Source organism: Oryzias latipes, chromosome 7, assembly GCF_053564925.1.
Source record: "Oryzias latipes strain Hd-rR chromosome 7, Olatipes_Hd-rR_3.1".
Classification (NCBI taxonomy): Eukaryota; Metazoa; Chordata; class Actinopteri; order Beloniformes; family Adrianichthyidae; genus Oryzias; species Oryzias latipes.
This window is the reverse complement of record NC_136243.1, coordinates 23,027,095-23,042,536: the sequence shown is the minus strand read 5'-3', so window position 1 is coordinate 23,042,536 and position 15,442 is coordinate 23,027,095. Positions and strand designations below refer to the sequence as shown.

The window sequence follows — 15,442 nt, the reverse complement described above, 5'->3', positions numbered from 1 at the left end:
GTGATGTGTTCTCAATTTTCAATACACCAGCTTTCTTTATAGTTAAAAATCTTGAAGTGTGTCAAGTCAAAACATTCCAGCTGTTACTTGCTTTTATATGAAGGAATCGTTCCCAAACTGTTCAGTTGTGCCTCAAAATCATTTTAGTTCTGAGCATCGACAGAGGTGTTGGCAGTTCATTCTAATTAAACTTACGTTATCTACACATAAAATCATGTGTCCAAGCCTGCATGCATATAACACATTAAAGAGAAAGTAAAAAGAAAAGTAAATGGCCATTTTGATGGTAGGTTTAATGCTGGCTGCAACATCTGGGTCCAGTTAACCACAAGCGTATAAAAACCAATTGTGGTTTAGTTTCAGACATTCTGCAATCCCCCCATCCCACACACATATAGAAAATATGTGTGAGTACACACACAGACATTTAGACTTTTAGTACTTTATGGGGTTCCCTGATTCGCAGGATGCGGCTGGGATCCACCTTTTCTACTCTAATTTTAACACCTTTTATTTCACTGTTGAAAAAAAAGTTCCAACAGAGCCCATGACCTGACATGAGTGAAAAAAAATTACTAATTTGTTCCCTTGGAACAGTAATTAATTCCTTCAAAATAGTAATTTGTTCCCTCAGAAGGAAAATTAATTCCCTCGATTTGTTCAAATTGTTATTATTTCGTTTCCACTGAATAATTAAATAATTAATATTTCCCTTGAAATAATTTACACACGCTGTATTTTCCAGTGGAAATTAACTTAAATGCTTCCGATTACATGGTTCCTATAAAAAATATAACTGATTTAAAGCAATCATGAATAAAATATATTTTGCCAATGCATCTATATGTAAAACAGTTGTGTACACATTTTGCATTTTTTTCGTCGTAACAAAATTCTAATTCATTGGAATGATTTAATTATTTTTCACTCATGTCAGGTAACCAGCTATAAATATTCCATTTTTTCTTGCTAAAAATCAGTGGATAAACAGCAAATGTGAAAAAGGTTCTCTTTTTTGGACCATCTTTTTGTCCAAGTTATGATAAAATGAACGGCATTGTGCATTATCATTTTTTCTTTTCTAACCTTTTCTTTAAAAATAAAAAATATTCTTGTCAAACTGATTAAAAAGAAAAAAGAAAACGATTAAAAACACAATAATTAAGCTCTAAGGGAAGGAGACAGAGGCATGTTTTTATATAACAGAGTTCGAGGCAGCCTTTCTGGGTGGAGCCATACTTCGGTGAAGCTGAAGCCACTCTTTTGTGTCAGAGGTGGAGCCAGTTTTTCGTGGAGGCGTGGCCAGCATTTTTGGTGGCAGAGCTGACCTTGTGTCAGGTGATGGTGGTAGGAAAAAGTTATAACTTTAAATTATTTTTTAATCATTAAAATCATGATAAAACATTGGCATAAAAAGAAATAATAATAAGACTGTGACAATAAATAAGTAAATTACAAACATTCCAGGGCAGTTTGCCTAAACAAAATCCATCCCCCATATACGGCTGTTCTATTTTGAAGTGTCGAAGTTACTGAGCCTTTATTGTGATTTGTTTATTCAGTAGGGATTTCCATTAGCTTCCAACAAGGTGGTTGATATTCTCCCTGGTAATGGTACATGATCAGTGGTTATACCATACGTGGTCCTGGTGGGGCAGCAAATGCAGTACACACACAGACACAAACAAGAAACATTACACATGTGAGCACCCCTCCTCACTTCTGTTCAGCTCTGTACTGTGAGCTCAAAAGACAAAGAGGTCACACGGACACCAAGTGAGGATTTTTAGTGCTGACGAAGAACATTACTTTGTCTGTGGCATGAACTTTGTAAAAAATGTAATTTTTACAAAAAAAATCTCTTTTACAGTAGAATTTCAATAAAGGGTGTAACAGTTGGATTTCACTTAGGGGTGTAACAATTATTCAATTAATCAGTGAATCCATTCATAATCCTACGATCCAACCAGATCGATCTGTTTGAGACAAGTTGTTAATAGAATCAACCTAATCCATTACAAAACACTTTCAAAATGTCGTTGTGTCCTTGGGCAAGACACTTCACCCTCCTTGCCTCCAGTGTGGCTCCACTGGTGTGTGAATGCGCATGAATGATCCCGGTGATGGTCAGAGGGGCCGTAGGCGCGAACTGGCAGCCACGCCTCTGTCAGTCTGCCCCAGGGCAGCTGTGGCTACAACCGTAGCTTACCATCACCAAGTATGAATGAGGAGTGAATGAATAATGGACATAATGTAAGCGCTTTGGGTGTCTTGAAAAGCGCAGAAAAATCCAATCCATTATTATTATTATTATTATTAAAATAAAATAAAAATTGATTATATTGATTTTGAAAATGGATTGAGGCATGGTAGGTTTATTTTACTATAAGTTAAAAATGACCAAGTCCATCACAGTGGACAACACACATGTGATGGAAGCATAAAATGATCAGTCCATCATTCCAGTCCAATGTGTGGACATTTAGCAATGACATGTGACCGTACAGTGTGCTAGAATGTTCTAATAATGTTCCATTTGTAACATTTGGATGTAGAAAAACAACAGTGGGGTGAACTTTATGAAACAAAAATGTGAATGGATTTGCCATTAATTCTTGTTTACTTGTTTGTACACATGTTTCATTTACACTTGATTATCTTGCAAGAAAAAAACCCCAGCTGTTCTGAGTCTCTGCGTCACACTGGTTGAATCTTTGGCTAAAGATGTCCAGATTAATTTTAGGACAGTGAATCGAATCGTTCAAAGCGAACCAAAATCGTCTATACAGGTGGATCAGCAACCACAACTTATGATATAAATTGAATCGTTGTTAAAATGAATCGTTACACCCCTAGTTTCCTTCCATCACTATCTGGTGAAAATAACTAATTTGAGACATTATCTTACTAATTGTTTATTCAGTAACATGCACATTGACCTTTTAAGGAGTTTTTTTTTTTTTTAAAGACAGGGAATTTAGCAGTTTTTCAATAAATCACTAAAATGTTTGTTCGATCCAGTGGCATGTGTCATGTCACCTTTGTGTTATTCTTGACACAGCCCACACACAGACATACAGATGAGCTCAAATGGTTTAAATTTGAGCTTTCAAGACCTCAGTGGTCATATGCTATGCACATGCTGGCAATGACCCATCCTCCATATCGCTTGTAACATAAAAGTTAGAAACAACTATAACTTTTTTCACAGCTGTGTTATTTTTCCAAAAACTGCACATTTTCAAATATATATATATATATATATATATATATATATATATATATATATATATATATATATATATATATATATATATATATATATATATATATATATATATATATATATATATATATATATATATATATATATATATATATATATATATGTGAATCTAAGTATAACTTTTTGGTTGTCAAGCAGTGTTGGCTTGAGCTGAACAATTTTCCCATTTTAAATATATAAAAAATGTTTGGGACTTTGCGTCAAACTTTTCCATAAAACAGTTTACTGTAAAAAATATCTTTCCATCGTGGAGTTGGAATAGTTCATATCCAGGTTTTGGATGAAGCAGCAATCCCACAACTCAATGTGAATTGATATAAAAAGTTATGCTACTATGGAAAATGAGGATTCTCAGATGAGTTCATCAAGAAGATGTAACAGATAGTTTATACGGCATAAACAGACACTCATGGTCAAGCGTGAGAACTCAGATCAGACCACATCCACATCTGAGACATCCAAACCAATCAGAATACACTTGCTGACACATGGCCACGCTGTGTTTTACTGAGATGAGAACTCACTTGTCAGGCAGATATCATCATATCTGATGAAGGTAAAATCTCTGACTCACTATTAAAGAATGCACTTTAGGAGTGTTGAAAACATGAGCTATTATCATCTGTTCAAACTGTTTATGATCGTAACCAAGTTGCTTCAAATACATACGTTACATCGTTTGTTTATGTAAAAAAAGCTTTATTAATTAAAAACAAAATACAAATACATTTTCACATTCAATTTGTTATTATTTCAATCTAATTTAATTTTATTTTAATTCTTGCTTATCCGATGTTGTCTCTCTGATCCCATCTTCTGTTATGAAATAAACTCTCCGTTAACCTGGCATACCTTTTCAAAACTTAAAAAAAGTAAGACTATAGAATAGGGATTTTCTTGACTGCTTTTAAACTGAATGAATATAACTGCAAGAAACTGTCAGCATCAAAATCAAAACACATTTTCAGGGGGAAAAAAAGGGGGATAACACACCATAATTCATTAGAAGTTGCATTGCACCCACGGAAAACAGTCCAGAAAAAGTTGGCTCACCCTCATCCGCAGGCTGGCATTTGTCCTGGTCTGTCAAAGTGAAATGTTGCTCCTGTGTCAGCTCTCGGTACACTCTCTGACTGTGATGGACGGGCTCTCAGGGTCTCCTGGGTTCTAAGACAAAGGGATAGGCAGTGTGCTGGAGATCAGATTCTTGCCTGCTTTGGATCACTTCTACTGGCTGCAAGACTTCAGTAGAAGGTGTGGAGCGTACTTAAAGCTCGGGATCCAGGTCGCAGTTCATGTTTGCTAAAAACCAAAACTATTTTGGTTGTCAAAACTTTTTTACATTTCAAAATGTTTTTAAAAACTGAATAAATCTAAAGATTAACATATAGATGAATGAACCTAAAATGAACATAAAGTGCACAATGTGGCTCATAAACTACAGTACCTATAGTAGCTTATTCTCTGTTCAAGTTCAAGAGAAAAACATGTATGTATACTTTTTTCTATTCTTTTTTTTCTGGAAATACTATAAAAAACATTAACAGTAATCATTAACACAAATTAGTGTTTGCATCTTCTTCCAATTTTACATCTGTCAATCAGACATTTTTGAACTTTTCTTGCCTTTTTATTATTTGAGTTTTCCCTCCGGGCTTCCTTTTTTTTTCCTTTTAAATTGAAGTTTTAGTTTGCTTTACTTCCTCTCATTGATCAACTAAAAAGCGTATCTGCATTTATAAAAACATCATTTTATAGTTTGCTAATTTTATGGCAACTTTTTTCCAGCAGGAACAGACAAATTCTAAAGTAATTCTGATAGAAAAAAACAAAAAACCGATCAGTAAAAAAATGTTATGTTGTCTTGAGTCATCCCCTTTCAGCTTTTAGGCCTAAGCTGCACCAAAACGTTTTTTTTATTTGATTTGAAATGGTTTATTTCAAGCTATCAAATAAGAATAATACACAACAACAATACAATCATCATATTAAAAGCTTCTTGGAGAAGTGTTATGTTTAGGCAAGACCAAGAATAAAATAAAATGTAAAATATCCATCAACTTTTTGTGGAAAATACAAACATTAGTGTGACAAAGACATTGGTGGGGAACATAAATAGTTTCTATGCAAAGTCAGTGGGTCATCTGGCCAAAAGCTTAACTAAACCTAAGTTGTGTCAGAGGACAGGACAACCATTTCAAGCAAACATCTCCAAAAGAATTCTTGAAGACAAAAAAGAATCAAACCGTTGCAATACTCAATTTAACTCTTGACATCTGTCAAAGACCTGTGCTTCAGAAAACGTACAAAATGCCATAAATCTAAAGCCGTAATGAACAGTTTATCAAATTGTTCCTATGTAAACCAATATGAATTTTACTAAAACATGGAGTTAATTCAGTCTCAATAATCAGAAATGCACACAACCGGTTTTACAAATGCACACGCTCCGATTCACAAATGTCATTTTATGCAAACGTGAAAAATAAATTCGGAAATACACACCCTGTGTTTCACAAACACACAGATTGTGTTTCACACATGCACACTAAATGTTTTACAAATGCACAATAAGTGTTTCTCACAAATGTGCACACTGTATTTCACAAAAACATTTTAGAAATTCACAATAAATGTATCAGAAATGCACAGTAAGTGCTTCACAAACGTGATTTTTAGTTACACATGTGATGTGAACTCACAGATCATTCGAACTGCAGACTGTGCATTCAAAATCCCGTTCTCGTTTGTGAATCTCCCCGTGTGTGTGAGAGATTTTTCTACGGTGAATATTGAGACTCATCTGACGGAGCGGGTCGACTAATCTCACCATTGGCTAGTGAATCTGTCAATCAAACTCATCGGCAAAGCAGGCGGGTTCGCTTTTAACCAATCGAATGGCCCCTTACACTCCTCACTTTCAAAGTGACGAGGGAGGGAGCTGTTCAGCACAGCAGTTGGGAGGACGCGGGCGGCAAACATGGCGGAGAGGTCTTCTGAACGGGATCAGTCTCAGCCCGTAAGTAATGCATTTATTTGATCATTCCCTCGTTGTGCGTCCTGTAATGTTATTGAATACTAAGTTGAAGTGTTCTCCTTTGCCAAGTGACATGTGTGAATGCTTTATGAACACTGCAGCCGAGTCGTTTGCAGAGTACCCCCACCGCAAATTAGCTCAGCTTTGTTTTGCTTAGCCTGTGCAAGTTGTGTCTGCCTGTGAGTGTGAGTGAAGTTCAAGCCGGTGTCGGTTCAAGCTAGCGTCTATAGCCAATGATCTGTAGGTTCTTAACATGATTCATAAGGAACTAAGGGGAAAAGCATGCCGGATTTACAGCAGCAAAGAAAGTTTAATAAAAAGTATTGATTTGGAGACGGCGATTTGTTTAAACACTGATGCTATGCTATGCTAACTAGCTAGTTGTTCCGTGTGCTGCCTTTATGTAAACGCGATCCGGGTTAAAGTTAGACACAGCATTTTCACAACCCAGACTTTAAGACGGGGTGGACTGTGCAACAAAGTTAATTCATATGACATTCATGAAAACGGCATTTTTTAAATATAACAGACATGAATCCACTGTTGAATGAAAGAAGCCTCATTAAGTTTCTAACGTTAGAACCCGTATTGTGCTGAAAAGCCCTGTGAGATTGTGTCAGAGTGACAGCCACTAAAATCCCCGTATCTTTACTTCCAATGACGTAATGACAAGAATCCCAAACATTATGTTTTTAGGCTGTTTTGTAGTCGATAAGTAGTCACAGAAAGGGTGGATGGGAGAAATCAGCTGTCAAAAGTGATTAGAGTAGAAGTTACTGTAAGTATTACACACAGGCTTCCTGTGATCAGAGTCTTGTCTCTGATTTTTTTAAAGGTGTTCTTTACTACAAGCTCAAGTAATCATAGCAAGAGTGTTTTAAAAAAATTCCCCTTTCATATATTTGAAAATTATGTAATTTAAGATCAGACAGCTAAATGATCTAATCCATGTTTGTTGTGTTTTTATTTATTCTCTAGGAATTACTGAAGCGTGACAGCGTGACAATCTTTTGTTCCTCGTGCCATCAGGCAATACAACTCTCTGGCAGGGCATCTTACAAGTAATTTCTTTTAATTTTACCCACTGATTTTCCAATTATTTACCTTTTTTTATCAATCTTTTTATTTTGTGATATTTCTATTTGTAATGCATGTGTGTTTATGTGTTTTTTTAAGATGGCCATTTTAAAAAATTTTCCTCAGGGATTATTAAATACCCTTCTATTCTATTCTATTTCATATTTTATCATCCTGTTGTATTACTGTTTTACCTGTCAATTGGGAATTTAGCATTTTTGCCGCCGTAAACATCTGTCAGTTGAAAGTATTTGTACTTGTATTCCATGTATCCTGTACCTGAGAAGATAGCAGACAACAACTGTGCAGACACCCACTTGGCCTTCTTCAGTGACGCTGTGAACGTTTATGGCTTTCCTCTGAGGTATTCATGTCATTCATAAAGAAATATTTTATTCACATATCAGGCAGTATAAGTACTTGGTTATTTGTACAAAAATAAAATTACTTTTTTTAGACTCCTCTCCATAAACAAAGGCAACTCTAAAACTCTTTCCCCTCATGAATAACATTTTACCCCCCCTTAACAGTCTCTCTCACCTCATTTTTTCCCCAGTGATACATGTAACCCACTCCTGGAATTTTTTTAACCTAGAAATTCTACTTATTGGCATCATACATAAGAACATTACATTTTAAATTGATGTGTACCGTATTTGCGATGCATTTGTAATTATGTGTTTGAGACATGATTTTCATGTTATTGTCAGGGTAAGAGGAGATCACGGAGGAGAAAATGTGGGCATAGCCGAGTTAATGCTCACAGTACGTACAACTGACACAAACGGCTTCATTGTGGGAAAAGTGTACACACAATCAACGGTGAGTTGAACCTAGTTTTAGAAGCTTTAATATATACACAGGGCTCCAGACTGCGTCCATTTGGTCGCATTTTGCGACCAAAATTTGAGAGTGTGCGACTGAATTTTACACCCAGTCGCACATGTGCGACCAGTAAATTTACATCCTCCACCCTCCGTATTTTTTATACATTAAACATGAAAGGAGCACGTCAGTGATCGATGAAATGAGAGATGAAATCATCAATGAGACGCGAGCGCACACGCACGCAGGCAGACACACACACTCGCGCGAATACTCATGAGACTGGAGCACACGCGAGCACACGCGAGCACACACTCGCGTTTCATTGAGTGATGCCTGAGGCGGCCAATGCGTCTGAGAAGAATAGGGAAAGTCACTGCAAGTGGCTAAAATATGTGGAGGGGCGGGGCCTAGAGATAATCGAGCGCGCGTAAACATCCGTGGGAAGGAAACGGAGACAAATATCATCACAACCTGATATGTGCGTCTGAGCTATGAGCAAGCGAACTATTGATTCGTTCTTCCGACCTGCAGCTAGTGTACCAGTGACAGAGTGTACAGCAGGGGTCTCAAACTCGCATGAAGTCGAAGCTGCAGCGAGACTGAAAGAGACCAGGAATTAGGAGTTGTCCTTAACATTCAATTTCGTTTTAATATGCCTCTCCCCCTAAGTATGAGCTGTGATATTACATCTTCTATAATTATTTTAATGTTTTGTAATGGATGTAGCCTTTTTTTAATCAGTTGGTATTTTAAATTATTTTAATTGATCAGTGAACTACAAAAAACCCATCAGGACGCATGTCCCATAATGCATTGTTTTGTAGTCTGTAGGGCAGCTTTTAGTCAGTTCAATACTAAATTTCCAGCTGCGTTCGCTCTGATTGGTGTCTTGCTCTCACCCCTTTCTCGTGATATTTTTGTTTTGATTGACAGGTGATGTTGGAGCAAAAACAAAAACATACATCTCACACCAGGTGATCTGTGCAGTGTTGGGTCCATCTGGGTGATCTCAAACACGCTTATTGTGCATCTTGGCTAAACCTATTTGGTGTCACCAACATGAATTTCCATCCCCTAATGTTTACATACATTTAAGTATTGTTTGAAACTGTGAAATTACGAAAGGTTACTACGGTAATCACTTGTTACTAAAAACTTTTTTTATTCTAAATGTATGGTATTTTTTTTACTATTTTTACTTAGTTGTACTGTCGTGACAGCGATGGTGCTGTCAGTTTACCTTCATGTTGCATCTTCAAAAGTGCAGAATAAAATATGACACTGAATTAGAAACAGCACATTGTAATTTCTGCATCTATTATTAAAGTATTTATTCGTAATACAGTGGAAATTAGTAGATTTGGTTAGAATGTTGATTTACGGTATGCGCCCCTAAATTTTCTGGTTGTGCCCCTAAAATTTTCAGTTAGGGGCCACTATGCTCCTAGTGAAAAAGTTAGTCTGGAGCCCTGATACATAAAAGTGAATGATGTATTAAAAATAAATCTGACAATATAATATTTCTTTTTGCTTTTTTCCAAATACAGGATTGAGCTCCTCTGGTGTGATGTCTTCGTGAGTGTTACTGGTTTATATTACAACATCCTGCACTCTCCTGAGGACCAAGACTTTCTCAATATCAGTCACATCACATATTCTGCTGCCATTACATTTTCCTACCACGCATTCAGGCCAGTTTGGATGTCTTTAGTGACGCGTGGGACAGCCATCCAATCAGGACGGAGCAAAGCATGACACCAAATCAGCTGTGGCAGTTGGGCTTGACCCAAAACCCTGTTTCTGATCCCCGGGTAAATGCTTTATTTAATCTCACTGTACTGGACAACTGATTTCTGTGCAGTTCGACTAAAGTGGAAAGTATCAAGAAGAGTATCATGAAATCATAATGACTACAGTGAATTTTCATCGAAAATGAATGAAAAGGATTATTGTTGTGTGGTGCAAACAATTTCCCTAAATTGTTTGTTTGTAGGAAGAATAGCACATCTGCAAGTTCAAAATGCATCACAATGCATGGCCTTATGAGCCATCAGATGTACTAATGTCACTACTTTGTTAAGAGTCACTTATTTGCAAATTATAAACAGTTATGGAGATATGAGGTCTGCCTGCAAGCAACAATATAAGTTATTATTAGTCGGTCACTGTTCCTACATAATCTAAAACACAAAAAAACAGTGCTGTTCATAAACAGTATCTTTTTTTTTTTTTTTTGTCAGGGTATGCTGGTTCCAGAGATTGAATGGGAGGAGAGTGGATCCATGACTGAACCTCATCCTGGGATCAATGTCCCGGTATGGGACAGTCCTCTTTTGGGTCCACAAATGTTGGAACTGCAAGACGACATCAATCCATTGTGGAATTCAGACCGTTTGGGAGTGGACCTATATCTTTACTGTCCCGTTTGTTTAGAACTTAATTTAGGCGACATAATTTCATACAGAAGAAGAGAGACTGAGGGGAGGAAGACAAAGTTCAAATCAATACTGCTGTATTGTTCAAGGGACTTCATTGTATGTAAGGAAGTTATGAAAATTAGTTCCAGTTTAAATAAAATTCAAATCAGTAGAGATCCCACATTTGCTTAAATTTTGATGTTTTAATCTGTCCATGTTTTCACTGAATTTTACTCTGCAATAAAGGGTGAATGTTTGCAGTTTGTTGTTCTATGACCATCTTTTGTTGTGTAGTATTTAACCAGCTATAAAACCCAGAGAGATGAGGATCTTTTTTGCAAGGGTGACCTGGCCAAGAGGTGTATATGTATATGGTTACAATATAAAATCAATGACATTTGAGTTATTAAAAAAATAAAATTAAGGTCAAGCAAAGTGACTTCGGGCTGAGCAGGGGATGTGTATTGGGTATCTGTGATTGACAGTGAGATGAACTTGAGGTAATGTAGTCCCACTGCGTGGTACGGAGCAAAGTGATGCCAGTTTCTCCACAAAACCTGTGGAAGTTGAAGATTTTTCTCCTCCACCTTCATATGATCAAAACCGTGCAACTACCCCTGGCTGCAGCCTGCAGAATGGGTCATCATAGTGGAATGCTTTGATTGCAGAGGAATGTGAACACGCTGTGGAATGTTAGCCCCGCCCATGCTGAGCCCGTCTTCTTCTTTGGTGGTTTTACAAGTTTCCATGTGCAATATTGCCACCTACGGGTTTTTAAGGAGTTTTTCCTTACTGTGAAGGGGGGGGGTCTAAGGGCAGGGATATCAGTTTAGCTTAGTCTTTTTTGTTAAAGTTTAGTATTATCCTAATGCATTCTTTGTATTCATGATCCCTTTTTCATTGTATGTGCTAAAATAAAATAAAAATATTTAATTGAATTAGGGAATTTCTACCATGATTCCTGCCTTCTTATGCCTTTTACAAGTTTCCATGTGCATGCATTAGGGAATTAATAAATTCTGTCTGGCCTCACAGACTCAAAAAATAACTCATTGGATGAACTCAATTTAATTGTTTTGTCAGGATTTACATCCAATAAATATGAGTAACCCCACCTCAAAGTAAATTCTTCCATGTAATGAAATATAATCGAGTTAGTCGAACTAAATTTTATCAAGAAAGGCAAAGGAAAAAAAAATAAGCAACAACGGTCTAATGCTAGATTCGAACTCAGAACCTCTGAGTTGTTAACCCGTTATCTAAGCCACTGAGCTATCACTCCGGTGATCACGCACGTGATCATGATCGTCTTTCCTCTTATTGGGAGAAGCCGAGTTGAAGCGATTTCATGCCACAGTTTCGTTTTTTACGTGGAAAAAGCGAACTAAAGTTTTCACTTTTGAAAAGTCGAAGGATTTGAAGGACTAATAGTCATACCAGGCATTACATTAGATGAAGGAGTTGAACATTTTAAAAGTTCAATGGTTAAAATAGGGGAAAAATTGTAGCCGTGAGACGGCAAAAAGAATAAAGAGAAACAGGAAAACAGCATTCAACAGCATGCCCCTTACTTGAACTCAATTATTTTGGATTACTGGAGTTATAGGGGAAACTATTTATACATTTTGTGTTAGGTCAATTAAATGTAGATACAATCTTTTAAAATAAATATTTTTAAATAAAACATACAGAATTTTATTGTGTTACATGAAAGAGGGGCTTGAATCATTTTTTTGAGTGATACATAAAAAAAATTGCACCATTCAAATTTTCCTCCTTCTGTTCTCTTTCTTCCTCATACAATTCACAATGACACAAAATGTGCTCCACTGATTCTTCCCCTTTCCTGCAATCACAACTGCTGTGACAAAGGTGAATCAAATGCACGGGCTCAGCGTGGGCGGGGTTAACATTCCACAGCGTGTTCACATTCCTCTGCAATCAAAGCATTCCACTATGATGACCCATTCTGCAGGCTGCAGCCAGGGCTTACTCAAACCGTGTCTGAGTGTTGAAATGACGCTAGCATGAAAGCTAAGAGAATAACGTACAAACAATCCCGAGTGAAACATTCATTTTAAATCTCATGACCAGTACAGAGTTCGATGGATTCAATGTCAACTGCATTCAACCACTGTTGCCTTGCTTCCAGGTCCACTGAAAAGTTGCACAAGCCAGTAATTTTTGACAACCGAAGGCAATAAACCGACAAGCCATGCTAAGGCTAACACGCTAACGACCGACTGGTCCAGAATCAAATATGGGCGGGGCTTTTGCCACCCGCAGAAAGCGTAGAGAAAGTGTAAGGGGCCATTCGATTGGCTAAAAGCGAACCCGCCTGCTTTGCCGATGAGTTTGATTGACAGATTCACTAGCCAATGGTGATTTGAGGAGGTGATGGGCAGGTTTGGTGTGAAGGAAAGGAATCTGGAGGGACAGATGGTGGTGGACTTTGCAAAGAGGATGGAAATGGCTGTAGTCAACACTTACTTCCAGAAGAGAGAGGAACATAGAGTGACATACAGAAGTGGAGGTAGGAGTACCCAGGTGGACTACATCCTATGTAGACGAGGTCATTTGAGAGAGGTTATTGACTGCAAAGTGGTGGTAGGAGAGAGTGTAGCCAGACAGCACCGCATGGTGGTGTGTAAGATGACTCTGGAGGTCAGGAAGAAGAAGAGAGGGAAAACAGAAAAGAAGACCAAGTGGTGGAAGCTACAGAATGAAGAAACTTGTGAGGAATTTAGGCAGAAGTTGAGACAGGTCCTGGGTGGTCAGGATGAGCTTCCAGATGACTGGGAAACTACAGCAGAAACTATCAGGGAAACAGGTAGGAAGGTGCTAGGTGTGTCATCCGGAAAGAGGAAAGACGGTAAAGAGACTTGGTGGTGGAATGAGGAAGTACAGGAATGCGTCCAGAGGAAGAGGTTGGCTAAAAGGAAGTGGGATGTAGAAAGGACTGAGGAAGGTAGACATGAGTACAAGGAAGCGCAGCGTAGAGTGAAGAGAGAGGTGGCAAAGGCCAAACAGAAGGCTTACGATGAGCTATATGACAGGTTAGACACAAAGGAAGGAGAGAAGGACTTGTACAGGCTAGCCAGACAGAGAGACAGAGATGGGAAGGACGTGCAACAGATAAGGGTGATTAAGGACAGAGATGGAAAGGTGCTAACAACCCAAGAGAGTGTACAGAAAAGATGGAAGGAGTATTTTGAGGAGCTGATGAACGAGGAAAATGACAGGGAAAGAAGGGAGGAAGATGTGGTTGTTGTGGAGCAGGAAGTAGCAGAGATTGGAAAGGATGAGGTTAGGAAGGCTCTGAAAAGGATGAAGAGCGGAAAGGCCGTTGGTCCTGATGACGTACCTGTGGAGGTATGGAAGTGCCTAGGAGAGACAGCAGTGGAATTTCTAACAAGGTTGTTCAATAGGATTTTAGAGAGTGAGAAGATGCCTGAGGAATGGAGGAGAAGCGTTCTGGTTCCGATCTTTAAGAACAAGGGTGACACGCAGAACTGCAGCAACTATAGAGGAATAAAGTTGATGAGCCACACAATGAAGCTGTGGGAAAGAGTAGTGGAAGCCAGGCTTAGGAAGAAGGTGGAGATTTGTGAGCAGCAGTATGGTTTCATGCCCCGTAAGAGCACCACTGATGCCATTTTTGCTTTGAGAATGTTGATGGAAAAGTACAGAGAAGGTCAGAAGGAGCTGCATTGTGTGTTCGTAGATTTAGAGAAGGCGTATGACAGGGTGCCGAGGGAGGAGCTGTGGTACTGTATGAGGTCGTCTGGAGTGGCAGAGAAGTATGTCAGAGTAGTTCAGGACATGTATGAGAGAAGTATGACGGTGGTGAGATGTGCTGTAGGTCAGACAGAGGAGTTCAAGGTGGAGGTGGGACTACACCAAGGATCAGCTTTGAGTCCTTTTTTGTTTGCTATGCTGATGGACAGGCTGACAGATGAGGTAAGACAGGAATCTCCCTGGACAATGATGTTTGCGGATGACATTGTAATTTGCAGTGAGAGTAGAGAGCAGGTGGAGGAACAGCTAGAGAGGTGGAGGTTTGCTCTGGAAAGAAGAGGCATGAAGGTCAGTCGTAGTAAGACAGAATACATGTGTCTGAACGAGAGGGATCAAGGTAGAAGCGTTAGGTTACAGGGGGCTGAGGTGAAGAAGGTGCAGGAGTTTAAGTACTTGGGGTCAACAGTTCAGTGTGATGGGGAGTGTGGAAAAGAGGTGAAGAGGCGAGTGCAGGCAGGTTGGAGCGGTTGGAGGAAAGTGTCAGGAGTGTTGTGTGACAGAAGAGTGCCAGCAAGACTCAAAGGAAAGGTGTACAAGACAGTGGTGAGACCAGCTCTGCTCTATGGGTTAGAGACGGTAGCAGTGAGACAGAGACAAGAGGCTGAGATGGAGGTAGCGGAGATGAAGATGTTGAGGTTCTCCTTAGGAGTGACCAGGTTAGACAGGATAAGGAACGAGTACATCAGAGGGACGGCTCATGTTGCCTGTGTTAGCGACAAAGTCAGAGAAGCCAGACTGAGATGGTTTGGACATGTTCAGAGGAGGGACAGTGGATACATTGGTAGAAGGATGTTGGAGATGGAGCTGCCTGGCAGGAGGGCAAGAGGACGGCCAAAGAGGAGATATATGGATGTCTTAACAGAGGACATGAAGTTGGCTAATGTTAGGGCAGAAGATGTCCATGATAGAGTGAGGTGGAAAAGGATGATTCGCTGTGGCGACCCCTGATGGGAAAAGCCGAAAGAGAAAGAACTAGCCAATGGTGAGATTAGTTGACCT

At 38.7% G+C, this 15,442-nt stretch overlaps 1 long non-coding RNA gene across 2 annotated transcripts; it reads left to right on the top strand.

Annotated features, from left to right (window-relative positions):
- The first annotated feature begins 6,166 nt into the window (after positions 1–6,166).
- LOC144993924 (uncharacterized) lies at positions 6,167–10,906 on the top strand. Of its 2 annotated transcripts, none has more exons than XR_013657221.1 (7): positions 6,167–6,305; positions 7,302–7,384; positions 7,688–7,764; positions 8,111–8,222; positions 9,776–9,803; positions 9,920–10,039; positions 10,469–10,906. It is a non-coding gene; the product is annotated as an uncharacterized LOC144993924 (long non-coding RNA). The 2 variants fall into 2 exon arrangements; XR_013657222.1 differs by having other exon boundaries at positions 9,940–10,039; positions 10,469–10,665.
- The last annotated feature ends 4,536 nt before the right edge of the window (positions 10,907–15,442 follow it).